This window comes from Lontra canadensis, unplaced genomic scaffold, assembly GCF_010015895.1.
Source record: "Lontra canadensis isolate GAN:19392208 unplaced genomic scaffold, GSC_riverotter_1.0 scaffold26, whole genome shotgun sequence".
Taxonomy (NCBI): domain Eukaryota; kingdom Metazoa; phylum Chordata; class Mammalia; order Carnivora; family Mustelidae; genus Lontra; species Lontra canadensis.
Window position 1 is genome coordinate 13,198,940 of NW_022631020.1, and position 19,803 is coordinate 13,218,742.

Here is a 19,803-nt window from a genome sequence, read left to right on the forward strand (position 1 = left end):
ATAATTATAAGACAAAATATAGAAGCCGTCTATGAAATAAGCTATGAAACTTTATCAAAAGACATTTAAAAAGTCTGAAATAAATATGTAAATATATGATGGTCAGGGATTGGAATACAGTGTGAAAATATTCAGTCTTTCCAAGTGAATCTTTAGTGTTGATGAAATTCCAATCATGACACAAAAATTATCTAAAAAGAAAAATAAAAAATTCTCAATATACTAAAAAATAGAATTCTTCTCAAACTGCTAAGGAATGTCTATAAAAACCTAAGTCTAACGTCATACTTTATGGTGAAAAATGTGAAACTTTCTTATTAAAATCAGGTACCAGGCAAAGATGTCCCTTCTCACCACTCTTTTTCAACATTATGCTGGAAGTTCTTGCTAATGCGTTAATGTATGAAAATGAATAAAAGCTATACGGATTGGAAAGAAAGAAAGAAAGAAAAACATCTTTGATCATGGATAACATGCTTGTCCATGTAGAAAATCTGAAAGGATCAACAACAACAACAACAAATTCCTAGAACTAATAAATGATTAGATATTAATAATTAATAAATAAAAGTTAGCTTACAGGATTCAAGGTTAAAATTTAAAACTCAATCACTTGCTTATAATACCAGCAAGGAAAAAGCGGAACTTAAATTTAAAATCACAATACTATTTCCTCTGGGATCTAAAAAAAGAAATATTTATATATATATTTAATAAAAAAGTACAAGATCTATATGAGGAAACTAGATAACTGATGGGAAAAATCAAAGAAAATCTAAATACATAAAGAGAGACTCCATGTTCATGGACAGGGATACTCAATATTATCAAGATTTTGGTTCTTTCCAAATTGATCTATAGATTTAATGTTATCTCAATCAAAATCCCAAAAAGTTATTTCATTTATTCCACAAACTGATTCTAAAGTTTATATGAAGAGGCAGAAGATGCAGAATAATTAACAGAATACTGAAGTAGAACAAAACTGGAGAACTGACACTACACAATGTCTAGATCTACTAAAAAGCTACAATTATCAAGACAATGTGGCAGTGGCTATAGAGAGACAATTAGAATGATGAAACAGAACAGAGAGCCCAGAATTAGACTCAAATAAATATAGTGAACTGATTTTTGACAAAGAAGTAAAAACAATACAATGGAGCAAAGATAGTCTTTTCAACAAATGATGTAAGAAAATCTGGACATCCACATACATAAAAATAAATCTATACATAGACTTTACATCTTTCATGAAAATTAACTCAAAGTGGATCACACCCTAAATGTAAAATGTAAAAGTATAAAATTCCTAGAAGATGAGATGGGAGAAAACCTAGATGTCCTTGGGTGTGGCAATAATATTTCTGATACAACATCAAAAGCATGAATCATGACAGAAATAATTGATAAACTGAACTTCATTAAAATTAAAAACTTCTGCTCTTCCAAAGACATCGACGGTAATGAGAAGACAAGCCATAAACTTTTTGCAAAAAATATTTGCAAAAGGAACACCTGATAAATATGCAAAGAACTCTTAAAACTCAACAATAAAACAGATGACCCAATTAAAAAGTAAGCCAAGGACCTTAACACACACCTCACAAAAAAGATATATGGATGGCAAATAACCATATGAAAAGATGCTCCATATCATTTCCTCAGGGAAATAAGAAAGTGAGATATCACCACAGACCTATTAGAATGGTCAAAATCCAGAACACTCATAACACCTAATGTTAGCAAGGATATATAGCTACAGGAACTTTCACTCGTTGCCAGTGGGAATGCAAATTGATAGACACTTTGGAAGATACTTTGGTGGTTTCTTACAAAATTAAACCTACTCTGACCATATGATCCAGCAATTGTACTTGTTGCTATTTACTTAAGGAGATGGAAACATATGTCCACAAAAAACCTACACCTAGATGATTATAGCAAATTTATTCATAATTGCCAAAATTTGAAAACAACAAAGATGTCCTTTAGTAAATGAATAGGTAAATAAATTGTGGTACATCAGACAATGCAGAATTGTTCAGTCCTGGGGAAAAAAATGAGCTACTGGGGCATGAGAAGACATGGAATAACTTAACTGCATTTTTATTAAGTGAAAGAAGACAACATGAAAAGTGTACATATTATGATTCCAACTATATGACATTTTAGAAGAGGCAAACCATAGAAGTAGTAGAGAAATTAATGATTCCCAAAGGTGCTGGTCAGGGAGGAATACAGCACAGAGGCTTTTTAGGGCAATAAAATGACTCTATAATGGATACATTCTGTATATTTGTCCAAACTCATGGAATGTTCAGCAGCGAGAGTGAACTTTCAAGTAAACTGTGTACTTTGCATGATATTGATATATCAGTGTAGGTTTATCGGTTGTAACAAATGTACCACTCTGGTGGGGGATATTGATAATAGGAGAGGCTACACATACATAGATGTGTTGGGGCCAGGGTATATGAGAAATCTCAGTATTTTCCTCTCAATTTTGCTGTGAACCTTAAACTACCCTAAAAAAGCAAATTGTTTTAAGACAATGGACTAAGTGAACATTCATATTTAATTTTTAGAAGTTGAATAGGAATATATGTACCTATATCTCTAGTACATTATATACAGGTGTGTAAATAGCCATTAATTTGACTGATATGATTAGCTAATCTATTATATGTATATGTATGCATATGCTTAAAGAAAAACACAGGAAGGCTTATTACTAAAGTCATAAAATATACAAATCAATTTTTCTGACTATAACCAATATCATTTTACTTATTTTAGCAGTTCTACCCAGTATAATTAGAGTTAAAATATCAGTTTAAATGATAGGCCAGGAAGAAAAACTTAGAGACAGTTTAATAACTTGCCTGCAAAATGCATAGGAATCATCCAAAACAAAACAAAAACCACTTTTTATAAAAATAAAAAAATTCATTACAATGGCATGTTTTAAAATTAATATATAAAAATAAATCATTTTCTTTTATTGTAAATAAAACTGGTTGATATGACAACAAAAAATCCGTTTATAGTACTAACCAAAGTATATATAATATTTGTAATAATTGTTTAGCATCTGTATGTCTATATCTGTATTTATATCTATAGAGAGATGAGAGAAAGGAAGAGAAGGAGAGAGAGCAAAAAAAAAAGTAGAAATATCTACTTAAAGACATAGAAAAGATTAAAATAAATGGAAAAACATAATTTGTTTCTGTATAAGAAAACTCAAATTGTAAAGATATAAAATTCCCTTAATCTATAAATTTAATTGAAATCTAATTAAAATAGCAGCAGGACAGAGTTCATTTCACTTAATAAAATGAAATACAAATTTAACTGAAGAATAAATATGGTAAACTAGTCAGAAAAAGTATTTTTAAAAGTATAATGAGGTAGAATATAGTCTTAAGAGGTATTAAAAGATGGAAGCTAGAATAACACTTTTTTTATTGTGATCAAAACATAGAGATCAACTATGAGTACAGACAGGAGTTCAGAAATAGGGGTTCCCTACTCAGCAGGGAGTCTGTTTCTCCCTCTCCTTCTGCCTCTGCACCCCACTTGTGCTCACTTGCTCTTTCTCTCAAATAAATAAAATCTAAAAAAAAAAAAGGAGTTCCAAAATAACAGCAAAATATACATGATATTTAGTCTACAATAAAAGTGGCACTTTTTACAATCAGTGAGGAAATAAAAGTGAATTGTACTGGAAACAAATTATGTGTGTGTGTCAATCTATATTTGTGCTTTATTACAAAAATCATTTCCTCATAGATCAATTTTTAATGGTGAGGAGAACATAAAAATTAGAATATTGTGTTTATTAGGACACTATTTATTAGGAATCTTTTCCCTTCTTTTTATCCAGTTCCCATTTAAAGTTTGGCTTAATTATAGAGTGAGACAACACTTAAAACTTACAAGTACAAATATTAGGGGAATTTCAACAAAGAGATTTTTATTTTTAATCAGAATAATGGTATACACATTACTTACTAATATGTTTTTTTCACTTTCTAGTGAAAGTGAAACTTTTTGTATAAAGTAACTAAGCAGTTTTCTACCATTCTGCCCCCATCTTGAGAAGTTTGCCCTTTTGTTAATGATCAGATTATGAGACAAATAAGACCATTTACACCACTTTTCTCTTTAAGTATTGTAAGGATAACTTTTTCTAACCTCTAACAGCTTACTAACATGTAGTATTTTTGAAGAGAGAAAAAGATATGTTTCTGCAGAATATGACATGCTTTTTGCTGTATTATGCATAAACACCTCTTAGGATTTGAAAATATCAAGGCTCAGAGTACCCAGGTATAAGGAAAAAAGCTATAGCTTATTAACTTAAGTTTCCTTTGGGTTTTTTTTTTTTTTCTTTAAATAAGCAATAACTGTAACCCAGGAAACAAATCTGAGCCTCAAGATGGGACTCTGCGAGGGTCTCCTGGCTCACTTAGTTCAAAAGTAGGATATTTACCACACTTCATAAGTTATAAATGAAATGCAGACATATTTAACTATATAAAATGTTAATCAAATACTACATAAAATAATTTGTCAGAATATAACAAACTGAGAAAATAAGGCAATGAGAATCCTCATATTTTAACCTAATATAGAGCTGCTATAAATTAAGAAATATACCACAGTCAACTCCTTTGGAAAAAAAGACAAAATATATAAATATTTAAAAGACAAAATATTTTTTAAAAAGTTAAAAATAGCAAGACATTTTGGATATTAAATTTTAAAGTTGAAAATTTTCTTAGTAAATTTGGACTGCTATAACAAATTACCATAGGCTGGGTGGTTTAAACAACATTTATGTCCCATTGTTCTAGAGCCTAAAAGTCCCAGAGTAGGATGTCAGTGTAATCTGTTTCTTGGTTAGGCTTTATTACTGGTCTACAGACGGACAAATGTCTTCTTGCTGTGTCCTCTCATGGCTGAAAGAGAGCTAGCTAGCTCTCTGGCCTCTGCTTATAAGGGCAGTAATTCCATTCATGAAGGTCTGCTCTGCTCTTATGACCTGATTACCTACAAAAGGCCCCATCTTCAAGTACCATCATGTTGTGATTAGAGCTTCAACATATGAATTTTGGGAGCACTCAAACATTCAATAAGAGAAATTTTAAAATAATTTTTTTTCACTTACTATATTATTAAAACTGTTAAGCTGGAAAACCTAGAGCAATTGAGTAATATATGTCTCTACAAGCTAAATTGCTCGATTCAAGTTAATTGTGGTGAGTTATAATTAACAGTGGACAAAACCTGGAGTCAACCAAAGTGACGATCAACAGAAAACTAATAAAATATATTATGGTGGGGCGCCTGGGTGGCTCAGTGGGTTAAACCTCTGCCTTCGGCTCAGGTCATGATCTCAGGGTCCTGGGATCAAGTCCCGCACCGGGTTCTCTGCTCGGCAGGGAGCCTGCTTCCTCCTTTCTCTCTCTGTCTGCCTCTCTGCCTACTCGTGATCTCTATCAAATAAATAAATAAAATCCTTAAAAAAATGAATAAGTTATGGTATATTCATTTGATGAAGAGCTATTATAAAGAATAACTATGCTGTGGAGGTTAGCAAGATATTTAAACAAACAAAAAGCAAGATACCAAAGAGTGTATCAATATATTATTCACCCATTATGTACAAATCAAACAAGTGGATAGATAGGCTGTTGTATAGATATTATATCGAAGGCTGGATAAGTAGATATATAGATGGGTAAGAGACAGATGAAGTGTCTTTTGTAGAAGAAAGCCCACCGATTTTTAAAATAAATCATATTGGAGAGAAATACTAGGGTAGGACAGGGTTATAAGGCAAAAGAGGAGGCTTTCACTCTTCATTTTGTCTTTTTTTTTTTTTAAGATTTTATTTATTTATTTGACAGAGATCACAAGTAGGCAGACAGGCAGGCAGAGAGAGAGGAGGAAGCAGACTCCCTGCTGAGCAGAGAGCCCGATGCAGGGCTCGATCCCAGGACCCCGGGATCATGACCTGAGCCAAAGGCAGAGGCTTTAACCCAATGAGCCACCCAGGCGCCCCTCATTTTGTCTTTTTATATTTAAAAAAATTAATCATGTTGCATAGAGCAAAGCATATTAATTACTCACGGAACATTTTATTTAATACAGTATACAAAGAGAAAAGTGCGTAACTCATAAGGGAACAGCATAATGAACTCCCTTCTGTGATATACACATTTAACTAGTACTCAGATTAAGAAACAGATTATACCCCAGAAATATCCTTCATGCATTCAGGTCTGGTCTTGGTTTTAACATGACTGATATTTGGGTTTAATATGATTGATATTATTTAATGCTAGCCTAGAATTCCAAAACCAGTTTTTGTTTGTTAAAGGAGTCTAGATTTATTTTATGAGGAACAACATTTTTATGAAGTAACTCTTTTAAAAGTCATTAATTAGCATGTTATTATTTCAATAGAGGCAGATAGTCACCAATGATTCCCCAGAAACCAGAAAAGTAAAAATGAGAGTTCTTGGTTTTTGTTTTTGTTTTGTTTTGTTTTGTCTTCAGATTCTTTTCCTCTAGAAAAAGAAGGAATGGTACGTGTCTGCTTCATGATGTTTGACACCTCAGCTAAAGTGGCTTGGATGACTGCAATTGGCTGGTCCAGCTTGGCTTCGTCTTACAGCTAGGGGTTTAGTTCTTTACATATCAGAAACCAGGGCTGGAATGTCCATGATGACATTTTCAACTCTGAGAATTTAGATCCATATATCTAAAACCTACTGGATATTTTCTTATGAAATATCCATGGATTTTTCTCAATAAATCTAAAAATATCCATATATCAATTTTAAAAGTGCCACAGAATTATGGTAGAAATACAATGAATGCATAATACAGTACATATAATTATTGTAGAAATAACAATATACAAGTGCTCACACACATACACATACCAGTATCCCCTTGTTTTAACAGCATAATGTTATATTTTTTCTCACTGGAAATGTGATAGTTTAAAGTTTTTCTTTTTATTACCCACATGCAAAATCCTGTAACTACTGATGCATAAGCTTCAAACCAAGTAAATTTAGACAATTTTGCACAAGAATCTACTTCTTTGACTGTCAAATGCACTTGGTTGCATTTAAATTACAAAGAGGAATGTGGAGCAAGATAGAGATTTTTCAGGTTCAAAGCCAGCACAACATTACCCTTGAGTTACTGGATATGATTTTCCATAAATATATTTTCCTTCCGGGAACCAATATACGCATTCTAGAGAAAAGGCAGAGAGCTGTACTGTGACATTTAGTGAAAATTCAGTTTTGAAATGGACCTGTGGCTTCAAACTATTATCTCAGTTCCATGCATCTTAGATCAAGACCACTGAAAAACTGTTTATTCAAAAGTCCAAATGTCAGCATGAAGTGTTCAGGAATTAATGTTATTCTGAGGGTGTGTTGTGTGTGTATGTGTGTGTGTATTGGTATTTTCAAAGAAAGTTAAATACAAAAAGGCAAAATATTCTTTCAGCTATGAAGTAGGCATTTTTACTACTTCTAAATTCTGGCTTAGTAGAAAATTTGAGTTTAAATATAAATCATCTCAATGTAATAGATGATTTCTAAAAACAGAAAATTAAAGTGTAAACTTGAGATATAAGATAAATCCTAAAAGAGTCACCTAAATGAAATGCAGGTCATTGAAAAGGGAAGGCATTCTGAAGAACATTGTTTTAAAAACCTTTGCAGAAGGTAGGTGCTTCTTTATAGTATATGTGCGAATAACTTTGATTTAAAAATTAGCTCTTTGCCATCTTGCAGGATGGCCGGTGAGAAATCTGAGAAGCTGGATACTAAGGAAAGAGAAACTTGAAGCCAAGAAGGCTGATGCTGGTGGCAAGAATGGTAATCTTGGGACGCCTGGGTGGTTCAGGAGGTTAAGCATCTGCTTTCGGCTCAGGTCATGATCCCAGGGTCCCAGGATCAAGCCCCACATAAGGCTCCCTGCTCAGTGGGCAACCTGCTTCTCCCTCTCTTCCTCTGCTTGCTTTCCCCACAACACACACTTGTGCCCTCTCTCGCTCTCTCAGTAGAGCGAAAATTCTAAAATATCTCACTCATGCTTTCAGGAAGAAGCTGAGTAAAACCACACACCAGAGAGGTGAGATCTTCAACACAGAGAAGGAGATATATTAGATTGTAGAGCAGCACAGGTTGATCGGAAAGTTCGGGACACACAAATTCTGCCAAATATCAAAGCTATGCCTCAGCTTCAGACCTACTTCTGCTCTGTGTCTTTTTTCACAAATTGAGTTTATCCTGACAAATTAGATGTTCTAAATTTCCCTTTTTTTCCTAAATTTCTTACAAAGAACCTAATTAAGTGATTCATTAAATAAATAAATTGATAATAATAATTAACATGACCCTTTAAATAGTGAAACATTTTAAACAGGGAACATTTCTATCAGTTAATTTCTATATCTGCTACCTAATTCAGTACAAAAATTGTTTTTTGCATGCTTCCAGAGAGCAGGCAAGATGCAAAGCAGAGAGATAAATATGCCTGGTCATGTCGTAAAGGAATTCCATACTCTGGAGATGAGACACTGGTAAGACAAACATAGCAAGAGAGAGAGTGGGATAAGTGACAAGAAAGCAAGAAGAACTTCTCTTCTGCCACACAGCTCCATATTGCCTGAAAATCAGCCACCTCTGGTGAATTTTGGTTATATAACTCTCCTGGATGTTACTCATAATCAATCATTAGCACCCATGGAAACAGAGCCAACCACCCAGCTTCAGTATAAACTAGGAATGATGCCTTGATGTTGCATTTTCCTTCTCTATGCCTCAGGACATCCATAATGTTACGTACTAGCCCTTAAAGAAACTTGAGTATGCCCTGAAGTCTCCACTTCTTGTGTGGCCATCTCAATTTCATGGTGCTTACCTTATTTTCTTTTGCACCACAATTCCATAGGAATCAAATAGCTTTTATCCTATTGTACCTATCACATCTTCCAAGCTAAAAAGTATTTCCATTTCTTTAAGATATTTATCAGTCAGATGAACCACTTTACTCATCTTCCTTGTTTCTATGATGTACCAACCTCTTGCCAACTCCCATTTATCCAGTGAAAATGTACTTCTTAACTCAAAAGTTTTACTTTCCCACAATTGCATAATTCTTGGCAACATCAATATCCACATAGATAGTTACTTTAGACAGCGCATCATTTTTCGGTTTCTTATCTCTAGTAAAATTTTCCCCAAATTTTCTTCACCTACTCTCTCTTATAACAATACTCAGGATATTTCTAATCATCAAAACTTGACTTCATTATCAAAAATTTCAATGCAAGAACCCTAGTTTTCCAAAAATCTTTCCTTTTAGTTTGCTTTATTATGGACTTTCAGGTCAACTCTTCTGTGACTTCTGCAACATTATATCCTCCCATCCATTAATCATACAATTTGCTCATAATCTGTCCATTATCCATTTCCCTCACTTCACTTGCTTTATTGAGCAGTGTAGAGTCTATGGTGCATTATGTAATTTACTCCTTCACATACCTCCATAAGTATTTTTTAATCCATCCTCTGCTCCTTTCTCATCTCAGTCACCATACTTTCCTTCTGAAATTCCAAATCTGAATGAACTTAAAGAAAACCTGAACATGTCATTCCAAAATATGCTACTTTGATATATTGATTATTTTGAATTAGAAATACTTAAAGGGGCCCCTGGGTGGCTCAGTCGATTAAGCATTTGCCTTCAACTCAGGTCATCATCTCTGGGTCCTCGTCCATAGGGCTCCCTGCTTACCCGGGAGTCAGTTTCTCTCTCTTCCTCTACCCCTCCTCCCTGCTCATGCTCTCTCTCACTCAAATAAATAAAATCATTATAAAGAAAGAAACAAATAAATAAATAAAAGCATTTAAAAAACCACAGATGCAAGAAAGACATTTTGACCCTCCTTTTTCTTCCATAAAACAGAAGATGAAACTCATGTGAAAGTTACTTCCCTGTACCAGGAGGAAGGAAGACATTCTTATCACTAGAAATGGAGAATTTAGGGCCAACAAATCTATACCAAAAACCTTGTTAACCTAACTTTATCTTCCTGTTACTTCTTCCCCATTTACTGTCCGTAATCCAAATCCCTTTGAGTTGTCAATTCTTGATGAATGTATTGTTTCTTTGTCTAACAGGTTTAAGAGCTTCTTGCTCTGGACAAGTCTTCATTCTTCTGTGAAGTCTTCGATGTAAGTGTAAAAAGTTAATAAAATTTATATGCTCTTCATCTGCTAATCTGCCATGTGTTAGTTTAATTCCTAGGCCCAGCTGCATACCTAAAAGTAGAGAAGAATTTTTTTTTCCCCAACAAACAAAAACATGTATGTCTTCCATGGGCCTGTGACCAAGCAGCTAAATCACACATCCAAGCAAATACAGCAGTTGTACTTCACATTCAATATCTAAAGATTAAAATGGGCTGCCACACTGTCTGATAATTCTACTCTTCCAGTAGTTTACTCACTTTCTCATTCCCAGGAAGATTTTGTCATATCTTCTTCTTTTTCCAAATGCGTGTTATCTTACCCCCCTTCTGCCAGCTCAGATGATGAGCTTGCCTCACACATTACTGAGAAAAGAGAAATCATTAAATAGATGATAAATCTTTTATCTTTCACCTACAAAAACGAATCCAGGCAAGGCCTTCAGTGACCTCAAAGTTACCAAATTCAATGTTCTTTCTACTTACACAATACTGCACAAGCACTGTATTCAATACTGTTGACATGCCACTTCTGAAAACATTTATCCTCTCCTGAATTTTGTACCATCAGACTTTCCTTGTTCTTCTCTTTTTCCCACCTCTTTTTCCAAGCTCCATATATGAAATTCTCTAGGGTTCTGACCTAATATTACTGCATACTTTTTATTTTCTTTTGGGACATAGTTTATAAAAATTTTTGTGTAATTTTGCCAGCTTAATATCTGTCCCCATAATGTCAGACACTAATGTTGCATATACTTTTCTTAGATGATTCTCATTGTCTTTATATTCTAGTCACTTTGTCTCTATTTATCTTACTCAGGGCAATACACACAGAATATATATTTGTTTGTTAAATGAATGAATAAACAGAGCTACTGTGATCTTAATACAACAGTAATATTTGTATCTACATGGTTAAAAGCTTAGAGAAGAGCTCAATGATTTGATATTTCCTCTGTGTTTTCACAATTTTTAGAAACAGCAGGTTTTCACTGTTCCTTTCTCTCACTGAAAGTAATCATATCCTGCTATTACAATCTTTTTCTTACTTGATAGCTGTAACTGGCAGCTTTATCGTTTCTTGTGAGACTGTGTCTATGCTCAAGCTAAGGAGGTCTTTACTGCTTGCAGCCAGAATGGGAGACTCTGCTCCAAGGGAGAACCTGCTTTTACTTTGGTGCCTACAGGGCATTTGACATCATTCATTTTGATCAGGCTACTTCCTGCCTTATTAGTGATGCTACATGCTTCATGGTGCAGGTTAATTTCCTCTTGCAGATCTGCATAAATTGTCAACATTATCCTATATCTCAGCTACATATTCCTTCAGGGAATTGATCAGCATACCTTCTCTCACTTGAATACTATATTTAAACTCCCTACATATCTATATTGGAATATGCCTGGAAAAAAAAAAAGAGTATCTGGAGAATGTCTGGTTATAAACGTTATCTGAAGTATAGTTCAATAATATCATTTTATATATGAACAGTTGAAATACTGGCTTAGTTTACCTGCTATTTTTGAACAGCTTCTTAGCAGCTTTCTGTTTGTTTAAATAGGATCTCCCTTTCCTATAACTTTTCTGTAACCATTAAATATACCATGTAGTGTTAGATATGGATTATTAAGAATTAACTTAATTTCTGATTTTGTATTCTGAGGTTTCAAGTTTTATATACCATAAGCTTTATTAATACCAAAATGGAGGTACTTACTATATGGTGAGTCATAGAGAATCTAGCATAACTGCTCTTTAAGAAATAAAGAAAATTTAAGGATGGATCAACTAAAATGAAATAATTCACTGCTATAAAGAAGCTCCCAAATACATAGCTTAAGCCAGTTTTGCCTACAGGTAAAAACCACTTTAAATGTGTTTGTTTATCTCTATTACTGATCTTTATTTGCACTGGTGTGTGCTAATAGTTTAGTCAAGGAATTGTTTCCTCCATCTTTATTAATGGCAATGAGTAGGGTTGATTTTGTGTAGGAAACAGAAAGCACTGTACTATATTTTAAAAAGAGAATATTTTAATATGAAAATTACCGTGCTTTTGAAACTATTGAAAGGGAGGAAATGATAAAATAGGCTTCTCAGAAGGATACACATGACAATCCCTACTTTCCAGAGAAGGTACAACCTCTATGGACTCAGAGCATGACTTTTTAGAAAGTTGCCATTGGTTTCACTGCATTGCAAAACATATCCCATCTACTCTTCAGGATGTTAGAACCAGAAAGCTAGTGCCACCACCACAGGCACAAATGTGTCTTGACACATACCAGTTGGAGATGGACATGGGCACTGATTCTGGCCCACTGACTGACATGATCACCTCTTAACATCCACAACCTAGACGTGGTCTACTGGAAATCTGTTTCAGACAAAACCAACTCCACATCCTTTCTTTCCAAAAGAAAATAACTAAATAACAAGAGGGTTGCTTGTGTTCCATTTTCACCTTCCAAAGCTCAAGAGAAAATGTTGTTTTTAGCTTTATGGCATTCAGAGTAGGAAGTGTGAGTAAATACTACATAACTTTGATCAAATCCACCTTAAATATCTGTGAAGAAAACCAATACTGAAAGTGGGCATCAAAAATACATTTAAAAAATCGGTGACAGATATCCCATTTCACAGATACTATGATTTTGAAATAATACAAAGTATAGAATCTGTTCTCTGTTCCTCAAACTCCTCCTATCCTGAAATATTTGAATTTTCTAATTCTCTAGGCTTTCTCTTGCCTTTTACTTTGCACATTGTTCTGAAACCATACATCATTACCTCCCTACATCCTATTTATTGGCCTATCTGTCTACTTCAGGACGCCTTATTTTATCTCCAGCTTCACTTGCATTTACTTTCTCCTATATGCTCCCAAAGTTCTCAGTGTAAATCTCTATCATAAATTACCTATTAACATGCCAGTGTATTCCAATAGGTCATAAAGTTTTCAAAGACAGTCTTTTGCTTCTGTACTCAGTGCACATAGCAGGTGTGCAGAACAGGTTATTTGAATCTATGTTCAAATGCCATTTTCAGGCTTTTTGGTACCATTTAAATATCAGTTAAATAAAATTAAATAAAATTAAAAATCAGTTAAATAAACTTCCATTATATTCAAAGTGCTGTGTTGCTGATTACATGTACCAGAGGATTAGATACTTGACAATGGAATGGCAAACGTCTTTATAGTAGAGAATAGAACAAAAAATATACAGCCATTTTATGAGCTTCTTATATCTAAACATAGCTATTGTTAATAATTGAGGGGCATTGGGAAGAAGAATTATCTGTGAGTTATCACTCATTATGCTACTAATGCCCAAGTAATTAAAACACCAAAAATTCTTGTTCAGGTCCTGAAGATGAAAAGCTGGCCAGGGCTAGGGTGGGAAGGGACAAGCAAAAGGAGAAAGAAAGAGAGAGAGAGAGAGTAGAAGGAAGGGAGGAAGGAAAGAAGGAAGGGAGGGAGGGAGGGAGGAGGGATGGAAGAGGGAGGGAGGGAGGAAGGAAGAAAAAAAACATATGAGTTAAAATAGAGTGAGAGTAGGCTTTTTTTTGTTTGTTTTAGTTAAATCCTAATAATTTCTTAATTCATTTCCACTTTCTATAAATACAAATGATAATTTCTTTGTAAATAAAAGAGTCATTAAATGATCTAAATTATAAAAAGATTGTAAAAATTCCAGAAGTATTTTTTCCTGAAAGAGGCCAGCCTCTAGAAATTTGCCCTTTGGATATACTCACAAAATCTCACCTGAATCTTCTTTGAAATATATAAACATAAAATTTAAGAAAAAAAAGAAATGGGGAAGCTCACATAATAACGATGAATATTATATGTCATCCATGTTGACAACTGTTGTTTGAAGTCACAAATTTCTTTGATTAAGACAAAAAAAGACATGTGATTCTATGCACCAAAACATTACACAAAAAATTAATGCCTTTTAAGTACAGATAAAATGGACTTTAGTATCTCACTTTTCTTGACTTTTTTTTCCTCTTCCTCATTCTCCCTTCCCTTACCTCTTTTTCCTTCCTATACTGAATTTGTGAAAATAAACTGTGGTTTTGAAAAGGTAAATACTGTTGCTACAAATTATTGATATCATGCTTAGTCTACCTACTTTCTAATTCTGCATATTTCAGGCTTTTGGTATATGTCTCCAATTCCCTTGGTTTCACTGACAAGTCACAGCACAATGTAGTGCCTGACTCATGCGTGGGTTTCAGTAAAACTTACGTACATCATGAAACAGTGGTCCATTTTCCTTGTGAAGCTTTCCCATTGGATTAGAATTCTTCTGCTGCCTTAGTAATTTCCCACAAATTAAGTAGTTTAAAACGGCACAAATATATTAAAGGACTGGAGGCCAGAAGTTCAATTCAGGTCTCACTGGACTAACATCAAATTGTTTAGTAAGGCTGTATTTATTACTGGAGGTTTGGGGAAAGAATGTGCTTCCAGATTCATTCAGATGGTTGGAAGAATCCAGTTCCTTACATTGTGGGACCTGAGTGAGTCCCTGCTTCCCAGATGGCTGTCAGTTTTCAGCTGTCCTTAGCTCCTAAAGATCTCTCTTCTGTCTTGACACGTGGACCCTTTCAGCTCAAAGCCAGCAACAGTGCATTGAGTCCTTTTGTTCTGCTTTTCTCTTCTGCTTACAAATGGAGAAAGCTTTTTGCTTTTAATGAATCATGTGATTATTTGAACGCACATGGATAACCCAGGGTAATGTCCCTATTCTAAGATCTGTGAAGTCCTCTTTCAACATCCAATACAACATATTCACAAATTCCTGAAAATTAGGGCATGGATGTCTTTGGGATGCTATATACCCAAGTTTTCTTTACTACTCATTTGATTATTTAAGTGACTGATGACAAAAGAGTACTCAAAATTTGTGTGTTTTAGAATACTTGGAATGAATTCAAAATGTTCCTTGGAGCCTTGGGAGGAACTTCTTTACTCCTCAAATATTGTACTTGCTGATAGTTATCACTAAATATTTATCTACCCTGGAGTAATAATTGCTTCATAGTCACTGCTTAAAGTCACACGGATGTATCTTTTTGACCATCATTTCCTGAGTGTACTTTGGTAGGAATACTAGGGGAATGAGATTAACTATGCTTAGGTATCACAGTGGTTCATAACAAGACTTAATATCCATAAGGCATGACATGAACTTCCTTGTGAAGGTTAGATTTCAAGAAATAGTGAATTAACTTGTAGGCAGTTAGCAAGATCATTTGTAGTTGGTTGATATGTGATTGTTGTAGTCCAGGGCTTGTGTTTGCATATGTTAAAGTTGTTAAATACATATTTTAAATATAAGAGATTTAGTATGAAGATTATTATTTCAGGATTTATGTTTACTAAATTCAACTTTAATAACAGTGCCTTATATTTTTATAGTACTTTATGGTTCAGAAAGTGTTTTTCTTTATATTAATAAATATAATTCTTACAATCCTGTAAAGTTATTATGACAAAGTATATAATCTCTATCCAGTGACAGATTGAATATGTGGCCATGGTCCTAAACTGAATATCTCAGTTCCTTGTTTCAGTATTTAGTTTTCTGTGTTTTTGTGTGTGTTAGTAAAAATATTATTCAAAGATAAGATATAAAACTAGATAAGACTCTCTGTATGATAAAAATGACATAAAATCATCTAAAAGCAAAAGGATAGAGTAAATGGATTCTGGAAGATCTGTCCCTACAGCTTTATTTTTCAAACTTCTGTTAGAGATCGGGAGAGTCTAAGAGTATTATAGATAAGATGTTACTCCAAAACTGTAGTTATTTAACAGTTTTACAACATCTGACAATTTCAAAAGTGTTTTTTTTTTCTTGAGATTGTGTTCATTTATTTGATGCCTATATTTACACAGGTTATATAATTTCACCACAAAAACAGTTACAATAGTTAAAGTCAATAACACACTCAAGGGCAAACATTTGTCAGTCACTATGTGTGACACTCCTATGTATGAGTTATTGCTTATTTATGCACCACAGCCTGAGGTAGAATTTCCCTGAATTATAGCTACCCAAACTCTAAAAATTCTAATTATTTTTGTTATTGGATCAACCTAAGCAATAGAAGCACAGTCAGATTATAACAAAAAAGCAAAAAGACCAAGAGCTTCCCAGAACATTCCTCTAACATAGAAGTTGGACATCTATTCCAAATCAAAAGTTTTTAAATAATTTTGTTCAACTGTATGTCCTGTTCTATTTTATAAAAATGAATCTCTTGTGCCAGTGAAATCTTTACTTAATTTACTTACTTTAATTTAGTGCATAAATGAACTATCTTAACATTCCACTGAATATTAGAAATTTAATGTGAGAATTATATCCTATTGTGTATTTGTTTAGTGATTCACAGTCTTCAAGGTCTTGATTGATATTGAATCTCTGCTGCATTATAATTTACTAGATCTTTTCAATAGCAATGAATCGTGACAACTCATAAAATACTCTATATTGCCTTGTTTATTTCAAGGACATTTCTCTAATATAGAACATGAACTGCATTCCTTGAATGGCACAAGCAAAATGATTGTCTAGGGTGTGACAAATACAATAAATTAGGAAAGGTGTCTCAGTCTTTAGGATTTCCTACCAAATGGTTTCTTTAATCATTAAATACTGACCTAGTCTAGGAGAGAAGCTAATGAAATCTGGCTGGAAATCTATTGCACTTGACCAAAATGGCCTTCACGTTCCCCTCAAATTGACTAAAATCTTTAGACATGCTTCTTCTTGATTCTTGTCTTCTGACCTCCCTTTTTTTTGGAACATTTACGTTAGAAAACTTGTAATTGTCAATCCTTTCTCTGCCCTTTTGAGATGTAAATCTTTTTTAAAAACCTCTTGTCAGTTTTACAACCAAGGACTATATTTCTCAAAGACCTGGGAGCCATCCTTTTGAAATATAAACTTCAAGAAAGATAGCACCCCTATTCCCAGTTTTCTGTAACAGGACAGCTGCCTAAGAGCATCTTAATCCATGTTATAAAACTCTCTCCTGTCTTGTCCATATCCCACTCCAATTCTTCTAATCTCTCCCACTTTTGTTTTATGGATGTTGTGCTCACACTCAGTTCTAGCCTTTCTCTCCTGTTGCGTAGTCTTGAATAGCCTTCCTTGTCCATTTGACTTTATCCTGTGCAATTTTTCCTTGCCACATGGTAAGAAACAAACTATGAATATCAGAAAATGAGGAAGAAAAACTCTCTTTAACTTATAATATATAGCATTAAAATTAAAAAGTATTTTTGGCTCATGATAAATTAAGCACATTTTAAGCATATGTTTTTGCCTTTCTACTTGCTGAAAATTGCACTGAAATGAAATTATAAGGTGCAACAAGAAAGAAAATATTAACAATGTAGATAAGAGAATGACTAGGTCAGAGGTGATGTTAGTCAACAATTTATGAGAGAATTCATCAAATTTAATGAAGAGAGTAGATGAGAGAGGAATGTGGAAAATTCCAAAGCTTAGATTCCTATAATATACTTGGAGCATCTCCAGAGTATATGACAGTCAATGTGCCCGTTACGATATTGATGGGGCTCGGGACTCCTACCAGAACTGCCTACAAAAAACTGAGAGGAGAAGCAGGGCTGCATTTTGAGAACTCATGGAAGCATATAAAACCAAGCAACTGGATCATTCTGCTCTCATCCCTAGACAGAACTAAGGCTATTAAATACAGACTAGGCAAAACTGAGTTTTCAGTAAACTGAAAAACAAAACAAACCAACTTGCCCAGCAAACAAACAACAGTACAAGAGGCTTATTTCCATATTGAGGTTCTTAGGAAATGATTCTTCCCATTCAGATATTTTGAGAATCCACAGATCTCAAGGGAAAACTGCCTTGTTTCACAGAATTCCTGCTCAAAGAAGAAACCTAAAAGGAGTTCCTCCTTATAGTTGTAAAGAGAAAAATGCAAAAATCTACTAACCCTTTTTTGGCGTGTAAATAGACAACTGAAGGTATACAGATATCCAAAAAGAACTGACAACATAAAAATTAAAGCAATGAATAAATAATTATTTCCCTTGAAAACATATATGAAACTCATGGCCCAATTATAAAGCAAAACACTTGATAGAATGTAAGAGAAGAGCTCCATTACCTATAATTTCTTGTTTAGTTCTTTTGTTACCTGTGCTGCCTTTCATGAAAATCTTGTTTACTTGCTGATATTAAATATTTTTGTAATGAGTTGTAGTCTGGATAACTTAATTTTTTTGAAGTCCTGTTTGCACAAAGTGGTCTAAAATTCTGCAAAATTCCTGCTGCAATCTAGCTTCCTGGGATGGTTACTGCAGAGGCTATATGTGAGAGTTCTAATTTTTAATTTGGTCTGGTCATTGTCTTTTTGTATACTCATTCTCTTAAGGATTTTAAATCTCCCACAAGCCTGAGTTTTGCAGCTTTGACACCATTGCCTTCCCTCCACCCCACCTCACCCCCACACACAGGTGCACTCACAGAAGGGGCATTAAAATTCCAGTAGTGGACATGGACTACCTGTTGTGGCATTGCAGTGAGCTGAACAGTTCACTGGTGCTAATGAACTCTGGCTTTGTGTTTCCTCCCCCTCCTCCTTCTCTTCCTTTAACTTTGATATCTAGGGATTTTCATTTATTTTTTAATTTTATTTTTGAAAACTCAGTTATATAGCTAATTTTCTTGTTATATTGCAAACTGCATTTCCATGAATTAGGGGTGTGAGGACTTTGCGTATTAGCTTGTCTTGCCACTTTAACCAGAGTGTTTATTATATTTACCGAAGTAAAAATCAAAAGATGAAGATACTTAGAAAAAAAAATTTAAAAAGAGGCATAGTCTGACACTCATGTTTAATTTTTTTCGAAAATTGGAAAATTTATCATGAGAACTAATATGGCTTTGAAGGGCAGTATTAAGCTACAAGCTCTAAGCACAAGTTACAAAATTGCAAGGCCTGTAAGGAAAAATATGGTAAAGAACATTCTCTTCGGGGCACTACATACTCAGTTTTCTGTAATTATTCACCATTGTTATGGGGATCTTTTTGCTCTAAAGTTCTTGGTGTTTAGATGCTGTCTTCTATGAAATTGTGGTTCTTTCTTTACATCCAACATCTCACACCGTCTCTTTAAAAAATCAACTATTTGCTACATTTGCCCACACAAAAACACACTCTTATTCAATATTGCTCTACTTTTTCTTTTTTCAAACTTACTTTGAAAGAAGAAATGCAAATTAAAAATAAGAGGCTTAGTTCTCCCTGTTGAAAGTAAAGAAAGAAACTTTCCCCTTTTCTTAGAGCATTACTTTAGGAAACATAATTTTAAGTGCTTTCTCTCTTTGAAATGTATGTAAATATTTTTCATTGCTAAATAAGCCTCTTGCCAGGACCCAGAAATGTCTTTTTCAAGAACACAGGAACCATCTCTTTCAAATGTAATTATCAAGGGAGATAG

The 19,803-nt window shown here is 33.9% G+C and overlaps 1 protein-coding gene across 1 annotated transcript in view; it reads left to right on the plus strand.

Annotated features, from left to right (window-relative positions):
- The window catches only part of SLITRK1 (SLIT and NTRK like family member 1), a 295,521-nt gene that overhangs the window by 166,195 nt on the left and 109,523 nt on the right, over positions 1–19,803 (plus strand). Inside the window, exon 2 of the mRNA XM_032864170.1 lies at positions 7,830–7,913. The gene's annotated coding sequence lies outside the window, so the exon portion shown is untranslated. The remainder of the gene's footprint in view (positions 1–7,829; positions 7,914–19,803) is intronic.